This window comes from Macaca nemestrina, chromosome 2, assembly GCF_043159975.1.
Source record: "Macaca nemestrina isolate mMacNem1 chromosome 2, mMacNem.hap1, whole genome shotgun sequence".
Taxonomy (NCBI): Eukaryota; Metazoa; Chordata; class Mammalia; order Primates; family Cercopithecidae; genus Macaca; species Macaca nemestrina.
The window spans coordinates 114988622-114999931 of record NC_092126.1 but is presented as its reverse complement, the minus strand read 5'-3'; the positions used below and the strand labels follow the sequence as shown (position 1 = coordinate 114999931).

Here is an 11310-nt window from a genome sequence, read left to right as displayed (position 1 = left end):
ACGGTGAAACCCCGTCTCTACTAAAAAATACAAAAAAAATCTAGCCGGGCGAGGTGGCAGGCGCCTGTAGTCCCAGCTGCTCGGGAGGCTGAGGCAGGAGAATGGCGTAAACCCGGGAGGCGGAGCTTGCAGTGAGCTGAGATCCGGCCACTGCAGTCCAGCCTGGGCAACAGAGCAAGACTCCGTCTCAAAAAAATAAAAAATAAAAAATAAAAAAAATAAAAAATAAAAAAAATAAAAAATACAAAAAGCTAGCCGGGCGAGGTGGCGGGCGCCTGTAGTCCCAGCTACTGGGGAGGCTGAGGCAGGAGAATGGCGTGAACCCGGGAGGCGGAGCTTGCAGTGAGCTGAGATCCGGCCACTGCACTCCAACCCGGGTGACAGAGCGAGATTCCGTCTCAAAAAAAAAAAAAAAGAAAAGAAAAGAAAAAAAAGTGTATGGCACCTCCCCCCACTTCTCTTTTCCTCCTACTCCAGCCTTGTGAGGTGCTCGCTCCCCCTTTGCCTTCCTCCATGAATGTAAGTTTTCTGAGTCCTCCCCTGAAGTCTAGCAGATGCCAGCATCATGCTTTCTGTACAGCCATGAGCCAATTAAACCTCTTTATAAATTACCTAGTGCCAGGCATTTCTTTATAGCAGTGTGAGAATAGACTAATAGAGTGTCCCTTCTGGAAACGGCAGGCTCATGGGTTAGAAAACAGCACAGTCAAAGCCTCTGGAAGATACTCTGCTCCCTCAGGTGAGAGGAACTTCATCCTAGGTTCTTCAGAGGCAAAGGATGCCTGAAAAGCTGGTTCCAGCCAAGTGCAGTGGCACATTTCTGTAGTCCCAGCTTCTCAGAAGGCTGAGGCAGGAGGCTCACTTGAGCTCAGGAATTCAAGTTCAGCTTGGGCAATATAGCAAGACACTGCCTCTTAAAAAAATAAATAAAAATTTTAAAAGGCTAGTTAACTTCTCTCAAGCAGCCTGAGGTCAGATCAGCATTCCAATCCCTCCCAGCTTCACGTCTTGCATTTTACCCATTTGGCCTCTTAGCTGGGACTCTCTGGGTGACACAGAGAGCAGATTTGGCCTCAAGAATTGCAACAGGTTCACATGAGAGCCCCAGAGACTACCAAAGAGAGAAGAAAGAAACCAGTCAGGTTGGTCAGATTAAAAAAAAACACTCCTATTGTTAATCCCCCCACCTCCATCCTCCGACCCCCAATTAAAAGACTTAAGGCACAACCACCAAAACATAGGCACTTACATTTCTCATATCACTAAAGTTGGAGCCACAAAGGCCAGAGCTAGCTCCCCTGGTGATGGAAGCCTCTTCCATTCCCTCCTCCCAGGATGCCATTGCCCTTCTGTAACATCTGTTTCCTCACCCTCCTAGAGCTTCCCTGACTACTTGGATGATGTCACACCCTCACAACAACCTCTGAGATTCATGGTACCCCAAAATTCACCTGTAGAAAGATGGGTTCTATTAGGGGGAAGTCCCAAGAGTGATTTATGCATATACCTGCTTATTGTTGGCTATACCTTTAAATGAGTTTAAAAGATCTGGGACTGCCCTTCTGGGATTAGGCAAAATTCTCCATGGACTTGTTGATTAATCAGAAACCAGAACAAGGCTGTCTTCATCACCATGAAAACACAAATGGAAAAACACCCTCTTCATTTTTTTTTTTTTTTTGAGATGGAGTCTTGCTCTGTTACCCAGGCTGGAGTGCAGTGTCACGATCTCGGCTCACTGCATCCTCCGCCTCCCAGGTTCAAGCCACCCTCTTCATTTTATCTGTTTCACCTCCTCCTTATTCCATGAGAGTTAGCTTAATCCTGCATCCACCAGCCACACTTAATGGCCCTCCCTCACTTCTGAATGCCAAAGCCATGATCATTCTGAACCAGATTCCAAGATGACAAAGAGTTGTATTGCTTTCTTCAACAGTTATCCCATTCTTGGGATTTTTTTTTAACTTTCTGCTTGTATAACACTCATCACCCAGATTATAATGTCCTAGGAGATTTTTTAAAAATTGACCCCAGTTTCTAATGACAGCCTAGTATAATTGCTACACCATAAAATTCCCCATTCAGCAACTATTTACTGGGTACCAATATGTACCAGGCACTGGCCAGGCGCGGTGGCCCATGCCTGTAATCCCAGCACTTTGGGAGGCTGCAGTGGGTGGATCACGAGGTCAGGAGATCGAGACCATCCTGGCTAACATGGTGAAACCCCATCTCTACTAAAAATACAAAAATTAGCTGGGCGTGGTGGCGGGCACCTGTAGTCCCACCTACTCGGGAGGCTGAGGCAGGAGAATGGTGTGAACCCGGGAGACAGAGCTTGCAGTGAACTGAGATCATGCCACTGTACTCCAGCCTGGGCGACAGTGTGAGACTCCATCTCAAAAAAAAAAAAAAAAAAAACGTACCAGGCACTGTACCCAATGCTGGGGAATAGTAATAAGACATGACAGGCATGACCATAAGCATTTTACAGTTATTAACTCATTTAATCCTCACATCAACATTCCACTTCAAAGGTGGAAAAATAAGCTGAGAAGTAAGAAGAGGGATGGGGTTTGAGTGCGGACCATCTAGGTCCAGAGCCCATGCTTATAACCATCCCCATCATGAATGAAGAAGTATGTTCAGAGTTGAGCCTGGAAGAGTGTGGTCTGTAAAGTGTGACTAATAGAAACCTATCCTGTATGGATGTTCATTCAGATGAAAAGATGTTTATTGTTCCCCAGTTGTATTTCAGATGCTGATATGCCCTGGGGAACACAGCACTAAACAGGAGGGAACAGGTATCTGCCCTCAAGTAGCTTACCTTCTAAACAGGGAGGAAAGACAGTACAAAATAATTGCAAATTCTAATAAGTGCTGAAAACACAAAACAGAGACCAGTATGGGAGAGAGGCTGTTGGAAAAGAGAAGGCATTGGGTAAGACCAACCCAATGAGGTGACCTGTGAGCTGAATCCTGAATGCCAAGAATGCTAGAGAGAACCACGTAAAGTCTCGGGGAAGAAGAATTCTAGGCAGAGGGACCAGAACTTGGGGGCAGCATGCTGTGTAGGTGTAGTGAGAAGCCCCAGAAAACTGCTCTTTGAAAGATTCTCCCCGGGGCCCGAAAGCTTGAAGGAATGAGTAACTCCTCCCTTCTCAGGCCCGGTCCCAAGGCAAAAGGCCACTTGTGCCAGCAGTATCTGTCAGCAAGATAGCAGAAGCAGGAAGAGAGCCGGCCAGAAGACATCTACCCAGGCCAGAAGACACCTACCCTGGCTGGAAGACACGTACCCCCGAAGATCAAGAAAAAGGCCACCCAGATACCACGTAGCAGTTACGCCAGACGGGGACACTTCCTGTTTACAGGAGACTATAAAACCCCTGCCCCATCCTCACTTGGGGCTGATGCCATTTTAGGCCTCAGCCCACCTGCACCCAGGGGCTCATTAAAACAGCGTGTTGCTCCACAACACGCCCTCGGGGTTTGAACCGATACAAGAACTTTCATCGGGTGCCGAAACCTGGGAGCACGCCAACAGACAACACGAGGCGGTGTGGAGCAACACGCTGTTTTAATGAGCCCCTGGGTGCAGGTGGGCTGAGGCCTAAAATGGCATCAGCCCCAAGTGAGGACGGGGCAGAGGTTTTCCACTCCTCCTGGGCACCACCTCCCAAAAAGCTGAACTCATTGCTCTCACTCAAGCTCTCACTTTAGCAGCTGGACAACAAATTAACATATATTTGGATTCTCGTTATGCATTCCATATAGTACACTCACCACACTCATCTATCTGGAAAGAACGAGGTTTCCTAACTGCAAAAAACACTCCTGTCATAAATGGCTCTCTCATCAACAAGCTCCTTCAAGCTGCCAGGCTCCCACAGAAAGTTGCCATCATTCACTGCAGGGGCCACCAAACCCCAGACAATCCCGTATTGGCCGGAAACGCTTTAGCAGATCAGGTAGCCAAACAAGTAGCTCTACAACCTGTGCAAGGCCAGTTTCTGTCCCTGTCCTTGTTCTCTCCTCTTTACTCCTCAGAAGAAAAGGAGGACTTCCCGGCCCAGAACCTCCAAAAGCAAGGACCATGGTATGTCAAGGAAGGGCACTTCGTTCTCCCTCACTCTCAAACAATTCCTATCCTCCAAAGTCTCCACAACTCTTCATGTAGTTACAAACCTCTCTTAAAACTCTCTGCCCTATTCCCACTTGTTCTCACCTTTCCAGCTGCGTCCGAGTGATTTTTCCAGTCCTGCTCTATCTGCCACTCAGTGTCACCCCCGGATTCCCTCCAGCCACTACCTTTTCCTACCCACCAAGCCCAGGGCCAGATCCCGGGCAAGACTGGCAAGTAAACTTCACTCACATGCCGCCCAATAAACGGCTCTGCTATCTTCTAGTCTTTGTACTTTCTCCAGGTGGATAGAAGTATTCCCAATAACTTCAGAAGGTGCAAATATCGTCACACAAACTCTCATCATGCCTATAATTTCCTGTTTCGGACTCCCAACATCCATCCAGTCTGCTAACGGGCCTGCCTTCATCAGCCAAATTACCTAAGGCATCTCTACATCCTGAGGAACAAAGTGGATTCTCCACACACCTTACAGGCCTCAATCTTCAGGCAAAGTTGAAAAGGTCTACTCTGTCCTTAAAGCCCAACTCACTAAGCTAGCTCTAGAAACCCATCAGTCATGGACAAGAAATCTCCCTGTCGCCCTCATGGGACTCTGCGCAACACCAAAAGCATCCTCTTTTTATAGTCCCTTCGAAATCATGTATGGCCGAACTTTTGTCTTAGGGCCTTCATCCTCCCCAGACTCTGAGTCACTCAGGAATTACCTCCCCTCCGTAATCCAGACATGGTCTTTCATCTGTTAAGCAGCAAATGAGGCAATGCCTCTCTTGGTCGACACCTCCTTGTCCTCTCAATATAACTGTCTTGCAGGCACAGAGGTGTTCATCTGCCAACTCGACCCTCACAAAAAGCTGCGACCGAAATGGACAGGCCCCTACACTGTGATACTCAGCATGCCAACTGTAGTGAGAGTCCAAGGACTCCCCCACTGGATCCATCACACCAGGGTTAAACTCATCCCAAAGGCTACGTCTTCCTCTAAAACATTAACAGTTAAGTGGTCATCAAGCACAATTTCTCCTACCATGCTGAAATTAACCAAAAAACCTTCTTAAAACCAAAAACCCCCTAGAAAGCATAAACACAGGGAAGACTAATTACCTGCTTCCAGAAATGGCGTGTATCTACCCAACCACTTGCTGTGCCTCACTTCCAACCAAAAGTCTTTTTTTTTTCCTTTTTTGAGACGGAGTCTCACCCTGTTGCCCAGTCTGGAATGCAGTGCTGCTATCTTGGCTCACTGCAACTTCCACCTCCCAGGTTCAAGCAATTCTACTGCCTCAGCCTCCCTAGTAGCTGGGATTACAGGTGTGCACCACCACGCCAGGCTAATTTTTTGTATCTTTAGTAGAGATGGGGTTTCACCATGTTGGCCAGAATGGTCTTGAACTCCTGACCTCGTGTTCCACCTGCCTCGGCCTCCCAAAGTGCTGGGATTACAGGCATGAACCACCGTGCCTGGCCCCAACCAAAAGCCTTAATACAGGAATATCCCTCATCACAATCCTAATGCTGTCAGTAGCCACCCTGCTGTCCACAGCAGCCCTTCAAGTTGCCGTGAGTGTTATCAGTCTTTCTACTATGGAGGAAAAAATGCAACAGTCCTTTACTTACCATACCCATATAGAAAGATCCTGCTATGGAACCTTAGTTGAAAAATGTGTTGAATCAGGGAAAAGTTATTATAAAGTAAAAAATCTAGGAGTATCTGGCAGTCGTAATGGGGCTATATGCCCCAAAGGGAAGCAGTGGCTTTGCTTCACCAAAATTGGACACTGGGGAGTAAATACTCAAGTGCTAGAGGACATAAAGAGAGAACAGTTTATAGCCAAAGCAAAAGCCAAAGCCAACAACTATCACCCAAAACCACCCATAGTATTTCCATCCCTTTATTAAAAAAACTACGAGCAGACATATCCCTTCCCAAGCCAAGAAAAACCTGTTTGTAGATCTAGGAGAACGCATCGTGCTTACCATGAATGTGTCCAATTGCTGGGTATGCGGGGGAGCCTGTATGAGTGAACAGTGGCCATGGTATGGGATAGACATTCCCCCTTACTAATATCCCAAAACTACAGCCTCATTTTCACTCCTCAGGAATGCCTGCAGTCCTGGACACTTACCAACCCAGTAAGAGGGATGGTGTGCATATCCTACAAGTGGACTAATAAAACCCATTGCATTGTAGGTGAAAGCACTTGTCACCAAACCCTAACAGTCAACGCCTCCACAGCCGAGTGGTGGCCAAGGTTACTCCACAGAGCCTGGTCTCTCTCTAACTTAAGCTACCTCAATTGTGTTCCATCAAAAAGGGCCTGGAACTGTACAAATACCACTAACCCTTATGCCACATACCCCCGCCTAAGTGCACTATGGGAAAATCCTATGAACACCAGCCTACAATGGATTGCCCCAATGGATTCTTTTGGATATGTGGAATCCAAGCTTACTCATGGCTACCTTATCACTGGCAAGGTACTTGCTTCATAGGCACAATTAAACCTGACTACTGACTTGGCGAATGCATAAGGTGGGAGTGTTGTACAAAGGAAGAAGACTTGCTGAAGAAGGCCTTTTAAGGGTGAGGAGGACTCGGATTGAAGAACAGCATGACAAAAGGCATGGATGTGGGAAAGACAAGAGAGAGGTAGTCCTAGCTGGACTCGAGGGTTTGTCTGGGAAGGCCAGGATGTACCATTCCTAGTGACTCCCAACAGCTCAGTCAGTAGCCGCTCTCAAATCACTGTAGAGCCAAAGTTTTGGTGGCAGGATCAGCTTTCATGATAAAAATACTCAGCAAACTAGTAAAGAAAGAAAGTTGGTCAGGCACAGTGACTCACACTTGTAATCACACATTTTGGGAGGCCGAGGTGGGCAAATTACTTGATGTCAGGAGTTCGAGACCAGCCTGGCCAACATGGTGAAACTCCATCTCTACCGAAAATACAAAAAATTAGCCAGGCATGGTGGTGTGTGCCTGTAATCCCAGCTACTCATGAGGCTGAGGCAAGAGAATCCCTTGAATCCGCGAGGTGGAGGTTGCAATGAGCTGACATTGTGCCACTGCACTCCAGCCTGGGCAACAGCGGGAGACTCCCTCTCAAAAAAAAAAAAAGAAAGAAAGAAAGAAAGAAAGTTATTTAGTCTGAAAAGGGCATTTATATAAAACCCAAAGCTAAATCATAATGATGAAATACTGAAACCTTTGTACCCTTTCTCCATAAGACCAGAATAAGACAAGATGCTCACTTTCACCACTGTTATTTAATATTGTACTGTAAATTCTAGCCAGAGCAATTAGGCAAGAAAAAAAAAGGCATCTGAATTCACCTTTTCATGAGAAAAGCACTCAACAAACGAGCAATAGAGAAGAAACATAATAAAGATTGTATATGAAAAAATTCATAGCTAATGTCATGTTTAAGTATAAAACTTGAAACTGTTTCCTCTAAGATCAGAAACAAGACAAGGATGCCAACTTTTTTTTTTTGGAGACGAAGTCTCACTCTTGTTGCCCAGGCTGGAGTGCAATGGCGTGATCTCGGCTCACTGCAAGCTCCGCCTCCCGGGTTCATGCCATTCTCCTGCCTCAGCCTCCTGAGTAGCCGGGATTATAGGCGCCTGCCACCACGCCCAGCTAATTTTTGTATTTTCAGTAGAGACGGGGTTTCCCTGTGTTGGCCAGGCTGGTCTCGAACTCCTGACCTCAGGTGATCCAGCCTACCTCGGGCTCCCAAAGTGCTGGGATTATAGGCGTGAGCCACCATGCCTGGCTTAGATGCCCACTTTTGCTGCTTCTATTTAACATAGTTCTGGAAATTCTAGCCAGAGCAATTAGGCAATAAAAAGAAATACAAGAGGCCGGGCGTGGTGGCTCACGCCTGTAATCCCAGCACTTTGGGAGGCCGAGACGGGTGGATCACGAGGTCAGGAGATCGAGACCATCCTGGCTAACACGGTGAAACCCCATCTCTACTAAAAAATACAAAAAACTAGCCAGGCGAGGTGGCGGGCGCCTGTAGTCCCAGCTACTCTGGAGGCTGAGGCAGGAGAATGGCGTGAACCCGGGAGGCGGAGCTTGCAGTGAGCCGAGATCCGGCCACTGCACTCCAGCCTGGGCGACAGAGCGAGACTCCGTCTCAAAAAAAAAAAAAAAAAAAAAAGAAATACAAGAAATCCAAATTGGAAAGGAAAAAGTAAAATTATCTCTATTTTCAGATGGCCATGATTTTTTATTCATTTCTTTATTTTTTAGAGACAGGGTCTCACTTTGTTGCCCAGGCTGGAATGCAGTGATGCAATCGTAGCTAAGTGCAGCCTGGGACTCCAGGAAACTTAAGCAGTGCTCTTGCCTCAGCCTCCAGAGTAGCTGGGACTATAGGTACATCAGGCTTTTTTTTTTTTTTTTTTTTTTTTTTGTAGAGAAAGGGTCTCACTATGTGCCCAGGCTGGTCTCAGAACTCCTAGCCTCAAGTGATATTCTTGCCTTGCCTCACCCTTCCAAAGTGCGGGAGCTACAGGCATGAGCCACCACACCCAGCCAGCTGACATGATTTTATATGTAGAAAACCTAAAGAGTCTACAAAAAAAAAAAAAAAAAAAAGTGTGAGAACTAATAAAGGCAGCAAGGTTGCAGAATACAAAATGAACACACAGGCTGGGTGCAGTGGCTCAAGCCTGTAATCCCAGCACTTTGGGAGGCCAAGGCGGGTAGATCACCTGAGGTCAGGAGTTCAAGACCAGTCTGGCCAACAAGGTGAAACCCTGTGTCTACTAAAAATACAAAAAATTAGCCAGGCATGGTGGCAGGTGCCTGTAATCCCAGCTGTTTGGGAGGCTGAGCTAGGAGAATTGCTTGAACCCAGGAGGCGGTGGTTGCAGTGAGCCGAGATTGCCAATTGCACTCCAGCCTGGGCAACAAGAGCAAAACTCTGTCTCAAAACAAAAACAAAATCAACACACAAAAATCAGTTGAAGCCAGGTGCAGTGGCACACACCCATAATCCCTCAAACTCATGAGGCTGAGGCGGGAGGATTGCTTGAGACCAGGAGTTCAAGTTCAGCCTGGACACAACAATGAGACACTGTATCTAAAAAGTAAAAAATTAAAAAAATTAAAAACTCAGTTTAATTTGTATACACTAAAAACGAACAATTCAAAGGAAATTAAGAAAATAGGCCAGGCATAGTGGCTCATGCCTGTAATCACAGCACACTGGGAGGCCAAGGCAGGCAGATCACTTGAGGTCAGGAGTTGGAGACCAGCCTGAGTAACATGTTGAAACCCTGTCTCGGGCCGGGCGCGGTGGCTCAAGCCTGTAATCCCAGCACTTTGGGAGGCCGAGACAGGCGGATCACGAGGTCAGGAGATCGAGACCATCCTGGCTAACACGGTGAAACCCCGTCTCTACTAAAAAATACAGAAAACTAGCCGGGCGCGGTGGCGGGCGCCTGTAGTCCCAACTACTCGGGAGGCTGAGGCAGGAGAATGGCGTGAACCCGGGAGGCGGAGCTTGCAGTGAGCTGAGATCTGGCCACTGCACTCCAGCCTGGGCGACAGAGCGAGACTCCGTCTCAAAAAAAAAAAAAAAAAAAAAAAAAGAAACCCTGTCTCTACTAAAAATACAAAAATTAGCCAAGCATGGTGGCAGGCACCTGTAATCCTAGCCACTCAGGATGCTGAGGCAGGAGAATCACTTGAACCTGGGAGGCAGAGGTTGCAGTGTGCTGAGATTGACCCACTGCACTACAGTCTGGGTGACAGGGTGAGACACCATATGAAAAGAAAGAAAGAAAAAAAGAAAGAAAGAAAGAAAGAAAGAAAGAAAGAAAGAAAGAAAGAAAGAAAGAAAGAAAGAAAGAAAGAAAGAGAGAGAGAGAGAGAAAGGAAGGAAAGAAGGAAGGAAGGAAGGAAGGAAGGAAGGAAGGAAGGAAGGAAGGAAGGAAGGAAGGAAGGAAGGAAGGAAGGAAGGAAGGAAGGGAGGGGGGAGGGAGGGGGAGGGAGGGAGGGAGGGTGGGAAGGAAGGAAGGAAGGAAGGAAGGAAGGAAGGAAGGAAGGAAGGAAGGAAGGAAGATAATTCCGTTTGCAATAGCATCAAAAAGAGCAAAATAGGTTAGGCATGGTGACTCACACCTGATTTTGGGAGGCCAAGGCAGGAGGATCGCTTGGGGTGAGGAGTTTGAGACTAGCCTGGGCAACGTAAAGAGACCCTGTCTCCATGAAAATATTTAAAAAGTAGCCAAATGGCGAATGTCTATAGTCTTAGCTACTCAGCTACTCAGGAGACTGAGGTGAGAGGATAGCTTGAGCCCCAGAGTGAGCTATGGCCATGCCAGTGCACTCCAGCCTGGGCAAAGAAGTAAGACCCTATTGCAAAAAGAAAAAAAAAAGGAATAAACTTAACTAAGGAGAAAAAAAGACTTGTACACAGAAAACTACAAAACTGCCAAAAACAAGACACAAATAAAAATCCTGTGTTCATGGATCAAAAGACTTGATGTCACTAAGATGGCAATATTACCAAAAGTGATCAACAGATTCAATGCAATCCCTATCAAATTCCAACAATATTTTTGCAGAAATAGAAAAACCCATCCAAAAATGCATGTGAACTCTCTAGAGATCCCCAAATACCCAAAACAATCTTGAAAATGAAGAACAATGTTGGAGATCCCACACTTGCTGATTTCAAAACTTATTACAAAGCTATAGTAATTAAAACTGTGTGGTACTGGCACAAAGAACACCTTATAGACTAATGGAATGGAATAGAGAACCCAGAAGTAAATCCTTCCATATATGGTCAAATGATTTTCAGCAGGGATGCTAAGGCCATTAAATGGAAAAAAAGACAGTTTTTTTCAACCAATGGTGCTGGGAAAATTGGCTATCCACATACAAAAGAATGCAGTTGGACCCTTAGCTTACACTATATACAAAAATTAAGTTAAAATGCATAAAACTCACGCCTGTAATCCCAGCACTTTGGGAGGCCGAGGTGGGCGGATCACAAGGTCAGGAGATCGAGACCATGGTGAAACCCCGTCTCTACTAAAAATAGAAAAAATTAGCCGGGCGCAGGGGCGGGCGCCTGTAGTCCCAGCTACTCGGGAGGCTGAGGCAGGAGAATGGCGTGAACCCGGGAGGCGGAGCTTGCAGTGAGCCG

General features: G+C 46.6%; 1 pseudogene; it reads left to right on the top strand.

Annotated features, from left to right (window-relative positions):
* The first annotated feature begins 5257 nt into the window (after positions 1–5257).
* Positions 5258–6483, top strand: LOC105480632 (suppressyn-like; annotated as a pseudogene).
* Positions 6484–11310: the final 4827 nt, after the last annotated feature.